The sequence below is a fragment of the Equus asinus genome, chromosome 9, assembly GCF_041296235.1.
Source record: "Equus asinus isolate D_3611 breed Donkey chromosome 9, EquAss-T2T_v2, whole genome shotgun sequence".
Lineage (NCBI taxonomy): Eukaryota > Metazoa > Chordata > Mammalia > Perissodactyla > Equidae > Equus > Equus asinus.
In genome coordinates this window covers 7,634,085-7,647,345 of record NC_091798.1, presented here as the reverse complement: position 1 = coordinate 7,647,345, position 13,261 = coordinate 7,634,085, and the positions used below count along the sequence as shown (strand labels likewise).

At 41.2% G+C, this 13,261-nt stretch overlaps 1 protein-coding gene across 2 annotated transcripts in view; it reads right to left on the bottom strand.

The window, feature by feature from the left end:
• The window catches only part of UIMC1 (ubiquitin interaction motif containing 1), a 111,361-nt gene extending 98,487 nt beyond the window's left edge, over window positions 1–12,874 (bottom strand). Inside the window, exons 1-2 of one of the 2 annotated variants that reach the window (XM_044777621.2) lie at window positions 12,733–12,874; window positions 12,075–12,126 (exon numbers count right to left, since the gene is read on the bottom strand). The gene's annotated coding sequence lies outside the window, so the exon portion shown is untranslated. Of the gene's footprint in view, window positions 1–12,074; window positions 12,234–12,732 lie in introns of both variants that reach the window. The other variant, XM_044777619.2, reaches the window with a different exon arrangement.
• Between the last annotated feature and the right edge of the window lie 387 nt (window positions 12,875–13,261).

Below are 13,261 nucleotides of genomic sequence, written 5' to 3'. Positions count from 1 at the left end.
TCCTGAAAAATATATAAACGACACTTGTGCACAGTAAAGTTGGACTTGCTAACACCAACCCAAGTCTCACGTCCCCTTTATTTCCCCCTCATTGCGCCGACGCCGTCCATCCCTCAGGAACCTGGACTCAACCAGGGCGGGACTCCGGCAACCTTCCATCCCGCATAAAACGAAGACATCATCTTTCACTCTGTTTCTCTCATTTTCATATCCAATTCATCCTCATGTCCTATTGATTTCACCTTCTATATTCTCTTTAACCTGTCCATTTCTGTCCATTTTGACCACTACCCTAGTCCAAGCTACCAACAACTCTCACGTGGACAACTGTAATAGCCTCTTAATTAGGTTCCTTACTTTTATTCTTGTTCCCCTCCAATCTGCTCTACTTATCTTTTCAAACTGAAAATCTTAAATTAGTCCACTATTTAAATAAAAACTTCAGTAACTTCTCACTGGTTTCACAGTTAAGACATTTTTGCCCTTAAGGTGGTCTACAACGCATGTCCTGTGTTATCTAACCTCCTGCCAGGCTCCTCTTGCTCTAAGCTCTCCCTTAGTTCCTAAGCCACAGTGATACTCCTTTATTGTCACAGGGTCTTTGCACATGCTCCTGCATAGAAGACTCCCCCAACACTCCCCTTCACATAGTTTATTCCTTCCCATCCTTGAGATCTCAGCTCAATTATGACCTTCTTAGAGTCTTCATTGACTCCCCAAATTGATTAAATATCTCTGTTACATATTTTCAATGCACCATGAACATCTTCTTCAAAATAACTTACCACAGTTGTATAATTATATGTTCATTTGTGTGACTTATTAAGAAATATCTATCTTTCTTAATAGGCTGTGTGCTCCAGAAAGGCAAGAATAATACAGCCCCAGCATCTAGCACATTCTCTGACAAATAACAGGTGATCAATAAATACTTATTAAATAAATTAATTATACAAAATTTAGAAAAATTAAGCTAAAGTGGTGAAATTGTTTTTTTGTTATTCAAATTTCTAAAATCTGTGCTAGCTTTATAATTTAATATTTTAAAAAATCTTGCTGTATTTTGTAGTTTTCAGCATACAAGTCCTGTACTTGTTTTGTTAGATTTACACCTATGTACTTCTCTTTTGAGTAATTAAAGAAAGAAATCAAAGATTTAAATAAGTGGAGACACACCACGCTCATGGATTGGAAGATACAACATACTAAAGTTGTCAATTCTCTCCAAATTCATCTTAAATTTAATGCAATCCCTATAAAAACCCCAGCAAGATTTTTTGTAGACTTAGACAAGCTTATTCTAAAATTTATATAGAAAGGCACAAGCCCTAGACAATCTTAAACAATCATGACAAAGAAGACTAAAGTTTGACACCAAAAGCAAAAATAAACAAGTGTAACTACACATCAAACTAAAAAGCTTCTCACAGCAAAGGAGATCATCAACAAAATGAAAAGACAGTCTACCAAATGGGAGAAAATACTTGCAAACCACATTAATATCCAAAAAATAAAGAATTCATACAACTCAACAGCAAAGAATCTAATTTAAAAATGAGAAGAGGATCTGAACATTTTTCCAAAGAAGACATATAGATGGCCAACAGGTACATGAAACAGTGCTCAACATCAGTAATCATCACAGAAATTAAAAATCAAAACCACAATGGTATATCACCTAACACCTATTAGAATGGCTACGATCAAAGTCAAGAAGTAACAAATGTTGGCAAGGATATGGAGAAAAGAGAACCCCTGTGCACTGCTGGTAGGAATGTAAACTGGTACAAATACTATGGAAAACAATATAGAGGTTCCTCAAAAAATTGAAAATACAACTACTATATGATCCAGCAATTCCACTTCTAGGTATTTATCTGAAGAAAATGAAAACACTAACGCATAAAGATATATGCACCACAATGTTCACTGGAGCATTATCTACAATAGCCAAGACACAGAAACAACCTAAGTGTCCATCAATGGATAAATGGATAAAGAAAATGTGGTATACATATACCAGGGAATACTGTTCAGTCATAAAAAAGAAAGAAATCTTGTCATTTGTGAGAACACAGATGGATCTCGAGGTCATTATACTAAACGAAATGGGAAAAAATAAAAAATATTTGCAAAACATTTATCTAATAAGTGGTTAATACATAAAGAATATATAAAGAACTCCTACAACTCAACAAGAAAAAAAATCAATTAAAAAATGGACAAAGGATTTAAAAGACATTTCTCCAAAGAAGATAAAGAAACAGTCAATAAGCACATGAAAAGATGTTTGACATCACTAATCATTAGGGAAATGCAAACCAAAACCAGGAGATACCACCCCACACTCATTAGGATAGCTACTATCCCCCAAAGAGAAAATAGCAAGTGCTAGAGAAGATGTGAAGAAACTATAACCCTTGTAACCTGCTGGTGGGAATGTAAAATGGTGGAGCTGCTATGAAAAACGCTATGGCAGTTCCTCAAAATATTAAAAATAGAAATATCAGGGCCGGCCATGTGGTCAAGTGGTGAAGTTCGTGAGCTCCACTTCGGCGGCCCAGTGTTTCACCGGTTCAGATCCTGGGCCCAGACAAGAGACTGCTCAACAAGCCATGCTGAGGCGGCATCCCATATAGTCCTATAAGTCCATATAGTCCAGAAGGACCTGCAACTAGAATATACAACTATGTACTGGGGGGACTTTCAGGAAAAGAAGGAAAAAAAAAATCTAATATATACACACAATGGAATATTATTCAGTATTAAAAAGGAAGGAAATTCTGACACATGCTACAACATAGATGAACCTTGAAGACATTATGCTAAGTGAAGTAAGATACAAAAGAACAAATACTGTATGATTCCACTTATATGAGGTACCAAGAGTAGTCACATTCACAGAGACACAAAGTAGAATGGTGGTTGCCAAGGGGTCAGGGAAGGGAGGAATGGGGAGTTATTGTTTAATGGTTGCAGAGTTTAAGTTTAGGAAGATGAAAAAGTTCTGGAAATGGAAAGAGGTGATGTTTGCACCAACAACGTAGATGTACTTAATGCCAATGAACTCTACACTTAAAATGGTGAATTTTGTACTATGTATATTTCATAACAATTTTAAAAATAAAAAAAGCAGGGGCCAGGCCAGTGGTGCAGCAGTTAAGTGTGCACGTTCCGCTTTGGCGGCCCGGGGTTCATCGGTTCAGATCCCAGGTACGGACATGGCACTACTTGGCACGCCATGCTATGGTAGGCGTCCCACATGTGAAGTGGAAGAAGATGGGCACAGATGTTACCTCAGGGCCAGTCTTCCTTGATGAAAAGAGGAGGACTGGCAGAAGTTAGCTCAGGGCTAATCTTCCTCAAAAAAATTAAAAAATTAAAAATTAAAAATTAAAAAAGCAAAAGCTTATACATACCCTCATGGAAAATCTCCAAGACATATGTCATTAAGGATAAAAAAGAAAGAAGCAGAACAGTAAATAAAACATGATACATTTTGTGCAGAAGGAAAAAAAAGAATCGGCATTGATAAATTTTTCTCAGGTCATCAAAACCAGAAATTAATCCATTTACAACCTTCAACTATGATGTCTAGTCCAAAAATAATTTTTAGGAAAAATTTTCTGTTAACTGAAAAAGAGCGTGAAAGCCTTTGGCAAGTAGTTCGTTCAAGTAACAAGAAGGTTAAATTTTTCTAAGTATTTTCCACTTTAAGGTGAGAAAAAGAAGTGAGGTTTAAATTAAGGAAACCAATTCTCACTCAGCACTGTACTCAACACTAGAAAAAGAAATAATTTTGCCTCTAACTTCCTACCTACACTGGGTCCCATAGTTAGCCACTTCAAAAGAGAACCCCTAACCCTGGAAAAATACCACTTGCTGTGTACTTCTTACTCAAAGCTACCAAGATAAGATTCCTGGAGAAACTCACAAAACCAAGACAACTAAGTTTTCACTGAGCCTTTCTAAGGCACTTCTGCCTTCAACTCTTTCCCAATAAGCTCCTCCCAACCCTTCTTATATTTAGTTCTTTCTAGAGCCACTCTATTCCCTTGCTACAAGCATTATCAAGACTTTCTGAGCCTAAAAATAACTTCCATCGACCCTATCACCAATAAAACCCTCTCCTTTGCTTTACCACCAAGTTTTTTACTCAGATCTCTATACACTGACACAGAAAATAATCATTAATTAGAAAAACAGGGGCCGACTTGGTGGCACAGCAGTGAAGTGCACACATTCTGCTTCGGCAGCCCGGGGTTCGCCAGTGTGGACATGGTACTGCTTGACAAGCCATGCTGTGGTAGGCATCCCACATATAAAGTAGAGGAAGATGGACATGGATGTTAGCTCAGGGCCAGTCTTCCTCAGCGGGGAAAAAAAAAAAAAAAAGAGGAGGATTGGCAGCAGATATTACCTCAGGGCTAATCCTCCTCAAAAAATAACAAACATGGGGCCAGCCCCGTGGCCGAATGGAATGGTTAAGTTTGCACGCTCTGCTTCTTTGGCCTGAGGTTTCACCAGTTCAGGTCCTGGGTGCCGACATGGCACTGCTCATCAGGCCATGCTGGGGCAGCATCCCACATGCCACAACTAGAAGGACCCACAACTAAAAATACACAACTATGTGCCGGGGGATTTTCAGAGAAAAAAAGGAAAAATAAAAATCTTTAAAAAAAAAAAAAAACACAACAAATAAAATTCACCTGGAAGCATACACAAGAAACTGCCAAAAGTGTGAGAGGGAATTTGAGGGATTGAGAGGGGAAAGAGATCTTTCCTACTGTTTGAATCTTGAACTATGTGCAAATATTACTTTTATTTATTCATTTTGGTGAGAAAGATTCACTCTGAGCTAACATCTGTTGCCCATCTTCCTTTTCTTTGCTTAAAGAAGATTAGCCCTGAGCTAATGTCTGTGCCAGTCTTCCTCTATTTTCTATGTCGGTCGCTGCCACAGCATGGCTTGATGAGTGGCACAGGTCCACACACAAGAGCTGAACATGCTAACCTGGGCCACGGAAGCAGGGCACGCCGGACTTAACCACTATGCCACGGGTCTGGCCCCCTACTTCTATTTTTCTTTAAAGTAAGCGTTTAAACTCTGGAGATGACTTCAAGTTTTGACATTAATTTTAAAGGGCATGTTCCATATCCACTGTCTGCAGTTATCACTCTCTTCTGTCCTTAATACATAATATAATCTCAATCTGCCCTCCTTTAGGATCATCAAAGATCTCCTTGCTACCAACCCATGTCTATTCTCAGCTTTCATTCTACTAGCCTTCTTAGCAAATCCCTTCTTTATAATATTGTCTAACTTAGTGTCTGTGACACTGCTCAACTGAGTTTCCTCCTAGTTCTCACCTCTCCTTTTTCCGCCTCTTCCTTCTCTTCCTCTCATCTAAATAAAAGTATTTACCACACAGTCATGTGTCACTTAACTACAGGGATACGTCCTGAGAAATGTGTTGTTAGCTGATTTTGTCGTGCAAACATCACAGAGTGTACTTACACATACCTAGTATGATATAGCCTACTACACACCTACACTATATGGTACTAATCTTACAGGACCACCATCATATATGTGGTCCGTCGTTGACTGAAACATCATTACGTGGCTCTGACTATATTCTATATTTGTCTCTCTCTCTCTACTCTTTCACTTGGAAGTGGTATTCACTCTTGGGCTTTCAATTAGGAACTCAATTCAGATGACTACAAAATGTACAACTGCATTTAGACCTTTCAGCTCAACTCCACTCCTACCATTTCTAACTCGCTGTGAAATTCTACCAAACATTTAAAGAAGAATTAACATCAATCCTTCACAAACTCTTCCAAAAAACAGAAGTGGGGGAACACTTCCCAACTCATTCTATGTGACCTGTACTACCCTGATAACAAAATCAGACAAGGACAACAAAAGCAAAAAAGAAACCACTATCTCTTATGAATACAGATGCAAAAATCCTCAACAAAATACTAGTAAACCAAATCCAGTATCATAAAAATGATTACACACCATGACCAAGTAAGATGAATCAAAAAAAATGTAAGCTCGGTTTAATATCTGAAAATCAATTACTGTATTATACCATATCAATAGAATAAACGACAAACACCACATGATTATCTTAATATACACAGAAAGAGCATTAGATAAAATTCAATATCCTTTCATGATAAAAATGCTAAAAAAACTAGGAATAGGAGGGAACTTCCTCGACCTAATAAAAGGTATCTATGAAAAACCCAAAGTTAACATCATAATTAATGTTGAAAGACTTAAAAGCTTTCCCCTTAGATCAGGTACAAGGCAAGGATGTCCATTCTCACCACTTCTATTCAACCTTGTCCTGGAGATTCTAGCCAGGGCAACTAGGCAAGAAAAAGAAATAAAAGGAATCCAGATTACAAAGGAAGATGGCAAACCATGTCTATTTTCAAATGCAATGATCTTGTATATTCTAAAGAATCCACGAAAAAACTATTAGAGCTAATAAACGAGTTCAGCAAGGTTGCAGGATACAAAATCAATAAAAATAAACTGTACTCTATACACTTGTAATGAAATTAAGAAAATAATTCCATTTACAATAACATCATAAGGAATAAAATACTTAGGCAGCATTTTAACAAAAGACACCCAAAACCTATACTCTGAAAACTAGAAAACTGTTGAAAGAAACTAAGGAAGATACAAATAAAATAGAAAGACATTGCACGCTCAAGGATCAGAAGACTTAATATTAAGATGGCAATACTCTCCAAATTGACATACAGATTCAACACAATCCCTAAAAAATTCTAAGCAGGTTTTCGTGGAAATTAACAAGCTCATCCTAAAATTCACATGGAAATTCAAGGGCCCCAGAATAACCAAAACAATCTTGAAAAAGATGAAAGAAGTTGGAGAACTCACATTACTGATCAGAAAACCTAGTACAAAGCTACAGTAATCAAGATAGTGTGGCACTGGCATAAACAGACATATAGATCAAGAGAACAGAATTGAGACCCCAGAAAATATCCTCATTTTTATCCTCATTTTTATAGTCAACTGATTTTCAACAAGGGTGCCAAGACCATTCAGTGGGGAAAGAACAGTCTTATCAATATATGGTTCTGGGAAAACTGTACAGCCACATGCAAAAAGAATGAAACTGGACCCTACCTCACAGCATACAAAAACTCAAATTGGATCAAAGACTTAATTAAATGTAAGACCTAGAATTATAAAACTCTTAAAAGAAGACATAGCCATAAATCTTCATGAGCTTGAAATAGGTGATGGCTTCTTAATTATGACATCGAAACCATAAGCAACAAAAGAAAAAGTAGATAAACTGAACATCATCAAAAATTAAGAAATTTTGTGCTTCAAATGAAACTATCAAGAAAGTGAGGGGCTAGTCCAGTGGGGCAGCGATTAAGTGTGCACGTTCCGCTTCGGAAGCCCAGGGTTCACCAGTTTGGATCCCAGGTGTGGACACGGCACTGCGTGGCAAGCCATGCTGTGGTAGGCGTCCCACATATAAAGTGGAGGAAGATGGGCATGGATGTTAGCTCAGGGCTAGTCTTCCTCAGAAAAAAGAAGAGAATTGGCAGATGTTAGCTCAGCGTTAATCTTCCTCAAAAAAAAAAAAAAAACGGGCTGGCCCTGTGGCTAAGTGGTTAAGTTCATGCGCTCCGCTATGGCAGCCCAGGGTTTCTCTGGTTCAGATCCTGGGCGTGGACATGGCACGTGGCGGCGTCCCACGTACTACAACTAGAAGGACACACAACTAAAATACACAACTATATACTGGGGGTATTGGGGAGAAAAAGCAGAAAGGAAAAAAAAAAAGGAAGAAGACTGGCAACAGTTGTTAGCTCAGCTGCCAATCTTTAAAGAAAGTGAAAGGGGGGCCAGCCCGGTGGCGCAGCAGCTAAGCTCTCACATTCCAATTTGGCAGCCCAGGGTTTGCTGGTTCAGATCCTGGGTGCAGACCTACGCAGTGTTTGTCAAGCCATGCTGCGACAGGCATTCCACAGATAAAGTAGAGGAAGATGGGCACGGATGTTAGCTCAGGGCCAGTCTTCCTCAGCAAAAAGAGGAGGATTGGTGGTAGACGTTAGCTCAGGGCTAATCTTCCTCAAAAAAAAATAATAATAAAATAAAAATAAAATTTCTATTAAAAAAAGAAAGTAAAAGACAGCCCACAGAACTGGAGAAAATTTTGGCAAATTACATATCTCATAAGGGACTTATACTTACAATGTATTTTAAAAAAAGCCCTCTTACAACTCAACAAAAAGACAACTGAATAAAAATTAGCCAAAGAATCTAAGTACACACTTCTCCAAAAATTATTTACAAATGACATATAAGCCTGTGAAAAGATGCTCAATATCACTAGCCATAAGAGAAATGCAAAATCAAAATCAGGAGATATCATTTTATATCCAAGAATAGCTATAATCAAAAAGATAAGCATAGGCAAGAATGTGGAGAAACTGAACCTTTATACACTGCTGGTGGGTATATAAAATAGTGAAGCCACCTTGGAAAACAGTCTAGCAGTTCCCCAAAAAGTAAAATTAGGGGCCGGCCCAGTGGTGCAGCAGTTAAGTGCACACGTTCCACTTAGGCAGCCCAGGGTTCGTTGGTTCAGATCCCGGATGCAGACATGGCACCGCTTGGCAAGCCATGCTGTGGTAGGCGTCCCACATATAAAGTAGAGGAACACGGGCATGGATGTTAGCTCAGGGCCAGTCTCCCTCAGCAAAAAGAGGAGGACTGGCAGCAGTTAGCTCAGGGCTAATCTTCCTCACAAAAAAAAAAAAAGTAAAATTAGTGTTACCATACGATTCAGCAATTTCACTCCTAGGTAAATAATCATGAGAAATTAAATTTATGGCCACACAAAAACTTGTACACAGATGTTCATAACAGCATTACTCACAAGAGTCCCAAAATGGAAAGAACCCAAATGTCCAACAACTGATGCAGAAATAAACAAAATGTGGTATATCCATAACACGGAGTATTATCCAGCAATAAAAAGGAATGAAGTACTGATAGCTGCAACAACATGGATGAAGCCTGAAAACACCATCCTAAGTGAAAGAAGTCAGTCCCTAAGGACCACATATTGTATGACTCCATTTATATGAAATAACCAGTTTAGTAAATCTATAGAGAAAGAAAGTAGATTAGTGACTGCTTACGGCTGAGGGGGATTGGGTACTGACGGCTAAGAGGTATGGAGTTTCTCTTTGGGGTGATGAAAATGTTCTAAAATTCACTGTTATGATGGTTACACAACTAAGTGAAAATACTAAAAGCCACTGAATTGTACACTTTAAGTGGGTGAATCATATGGTATATGAATTCTATCTCAATAAAGCTGTTAATCCATGGTGATCTAACTCAGAACATTGGTTACTTTTGGAGAGTAATGACTGGATTGCTGGAAATGTTCTCCATCTTGATTTGGGCGGTAGTTACACAGATGTACACACTGAGCTACACAATTAAGATTTATTCACTTTACTGTATGTAAATGAAAGCTTCATAAAAAAGCTTAATTAATAAATTTTAGTGAGTGAATATTTTAAATAATCCTCATAAAAACGGGAGAACTATCGGGCTGGCCCCGTGGCCGACTGGTTAAGTTCGCGCACTCCGCTGCAGGCGGCCCAGTGTTTCGTTAGTTCGAATCCTGGGGGCGGACATGGCACTGCTCATCAGACCACGCTGAGGCAGCGTCCCACATGCCACAACTAGAAGGACCCACAACGAAGAATGCACAACTATGTACCGGGGGGCTTTGGGGAGAAAAAGGAAAAAATAAAATCTTTAAAAAAAAAAAAAAAAACGGGAGAACTATCTACAATCATTATGAGGAAACAGGTTCAGAAAAGTAACTTGCCCAAAGTTACAAAGCAGGAACCTGAATTTCCATCTCTTGACTCCAAAACCTGACTCCTATACAGATCTTTCTCACTTTACATTCCAATAAATCATATCGCATATCGTTAGCCCGGAAAAAGATGAAAATTCAAAATTTGAAATATGATTTCTACTGAATTTGTATTGCTTTCACATGATCATAAAGTCAAAAAATCATAAGATGAGTGATCCTAAGTCAGGACTCTATGTACTCCATAACTTAATCTTTATACCTCTTCTTTTTTTTCTTTCTTTTATCTTTTCTTTTTTTTTTGTTTGGTGAGGAAGATTGGCCCTGAGCTAACATCTGTTGCCAATATTCTTCTTTTTTTTTTTTTTCTCCCCAAAGCCCCAGTACATAGTTGTACGACGTAGCTGTTAAGTCCTTCTAGTTCCTCTATTTAGGATACTGCCACAGCCTGGCTCGATGAGCAGTGTGTAGGTCCCCGCCCAGGATCCAAACCAGCGAACCCCAGGTTGTGGAAGTAGAGGGTGCAAACTTAACCACTATGCCACCTGGCCGGCCCCTATACCTCTTCTAAGTAGAACTACTGCCTGATACATAGTACACACACATAAATATACGCTGAAAGAATACCATAAGTTACATATTTAAATTATTAAACTCTATATAAAGGCACAGAAGGATAAAATTATTAGAGACTGAAGAATGCTATAGGGAGGATAATAAGACTAAGTGATCCTTGAAACTAAGAGAATAGCATGAGTAGGACTTGGAAGTGAAGAGTTATGGGGAAGAGTGCAAGAATAAAAGTGCCCTGGGAAAACACGTTGTATGGAATAGTTTCCATCTCATTACACGTTTTCTGTACCCTAGAGTTATTTCAACCAATCTGCTCAAATCCAATAACAAGGGTAGCTATACCATCAAATAGATGTAATTTCTTAAAGATACGTAAATAAATAAAACCCCTTCTCCCTAGCAGAGAACCACCTGCAGGCTCAAAGTGGGTTTTCAAAAAATGACAGCAGATAAGGGACCAATAAGAAGCATTAAGGAGACACACCCCCATCTGAATCTGAAATACTGATTCCAAAATTCTAGTGCTTCATGAGATTTAGCCAAACTGCTTCCACAGTAATTCTAAGAATAAAAAAGGTCACTGCTCACCCAGTTTAAGCCAGCAACATATGGTTCAACTACTATTTAAGTTGTTACCCTTCAAAATGAGGAACTGATTAAAATAATGGCTTATCTTCAATTACTTGAACTGAGGCTATGGAATTTATTACCACTAACTGCGAAGGAAGGATACAGTCTGGAAGCCAACAGCCACTTCTTAATCAAGACAGTTAGGAACAAAATGTCCCTAAAAGAATGCACAAGCAGGAAAGGTGACCCAATAACGAGATGTTATTTATTCCACAGGTAGCATTTTTGGTAGCATCCTTGAAAATCTCCAATTTGAGATATTATTTGTCATTTTCTTTCAGCATATCCATCATCCTGATCTATCTGAAGAACAATCACTGACGTGGTAATTTATAATCTTGACATTCTACCTACCAAACCTGTCAAAACTGCTTTGAAAGCTTGGGGGCATAGAGACCTTAATAATCCCTTATGAATGATCGATTCTTACCCCTAAACGAGTCAGTATTCAACAAATTTGGTACCAAGGTCTTTATCGCCCGATTACATGAGCTTCCTTGTTTCTCCATCTTAAAAAACGGTAAACGCACACCTACACACTCACCTACACACACACCCCCATGATGCTTTATTTCCCAGCCTCATTTAGGACAACTATGTAACAGAATCCAAAGACACCCTTAGTAATTAAATTACAGTTGTATTGAGTCCTTGGACACTATTTCAGGCACCTCACACGCATTACAGAGGTCATTCCTCCCAATAACACTATGTGGTAGGTATCACTATTTTACAGTGTTTTTCACTATTTTTCTCACTATCCTGTGGTATGCACTGTTTTATCACTATTTTACATCTCAGAAAATGTATTCAGGTTTCCTGTTGGTAACTGGCTATGTTGGGAACCGAAGCTCCACATGTTCCAAAAAGACACGTCCTTCCACCCAATTCCAAGGCAGCGCCCCCCGACAGGAGCAGACCCAGCGCGGAGAGCTCTCCGCTCCGGGCGTTACTCACATGCGAGCGCGCTCCGCGGGCTGAGTCGGGCGCTCCGGCGCCGCTACCGCACCTGGGGACCGAGGCGACAAAGGACCGGCTCAGAAGGTTGCCGTGACCGCCGAGTGTGTGTGCAACGTCCGCCATCCGCTCCCCGCACGGCGGGGAGACACACCAGCTCTGTCGGAGGGGAAGTGAGGGATGGTGACAAGGGTTCTAAGGCAAACATCTGTTTCTGGGCAAATAACTAGAACGACCACTCCCCAACAAAACGGCGGCTGGCGGACGGACGGGGCGTGAGGGGCGGCGGGGCCCACGGCCTCCCTCCGACACAGGGCCCGGCCGTAGGCGCCGCGGGACGAGGCGCGGGGCCGGGGCGGCCTCCCAAGGCGTCCAGAAGGAGGAGGGCGCCCTCGAGGGGCGGGCGGGGCCCGGAGCCCTTCCGCGGGGAGCGAGAAGCACCAAGGGGACGCCCGGAGGATGCAGGCCGCACCCCGGGGGGAGGGGGCGGTCCCGGGCTCCGAGGGGCTGGCCCCGCGTCGGGAGAGGCCCGCCTCAGCGTCGAGAGGGCCTCGTTCCGGCGGCAGAGGCGCCCCTCCGCACGAGGAGTGGGTCGCGGCCCCCGCAAGGAAGAGAAGGAGGCGGAAAGAGGAGGTGCGCTGAGGCGGCGGGTACTCACCGGCCGGCCCCCGCCGCTGCGCCGAGCCCCGCTTCGGGGGGTTGGGGCCGCGCGCGGCCGCAGTACGTCAGGAGCGGGGGCGGAAGGAGCCGCGCGAACCTAGGGCACCGCGAGGAGGGGCCGCGCTCTCGGACGGGCGCAGGCGCGAGCGTCCGGGGACGGAACCAACCCGCACGGCGGGGGGAGCCCCGCCGGGACGTACCAACGGCACGAGGTGGGGGCGCGCCACCACCCGGGGCGGATCCGACCTCTGAGAGTGGTCTGGGCCCCTCCCGGGGCTCTCGCAATTATCACTTTGCTAGCCCTTGGAGGGAAACCAAGGAGTAGCAACAGGGCCCCCAAAACACTACAGTGAACACTTCAAAGTCGTCTCTGCGACATCAAGCCTCCTCTGGCCCTTTCTTTGCAGGTATCTACTTATAATGAAATTATCTGTTCATACGACCACTTGAAAACTATCTCCGGATGGTAAATGTTAAAGTCTGATCATTTCGGGGAAGGGAGGGAATCTGGGAAATGGAAACTCTTA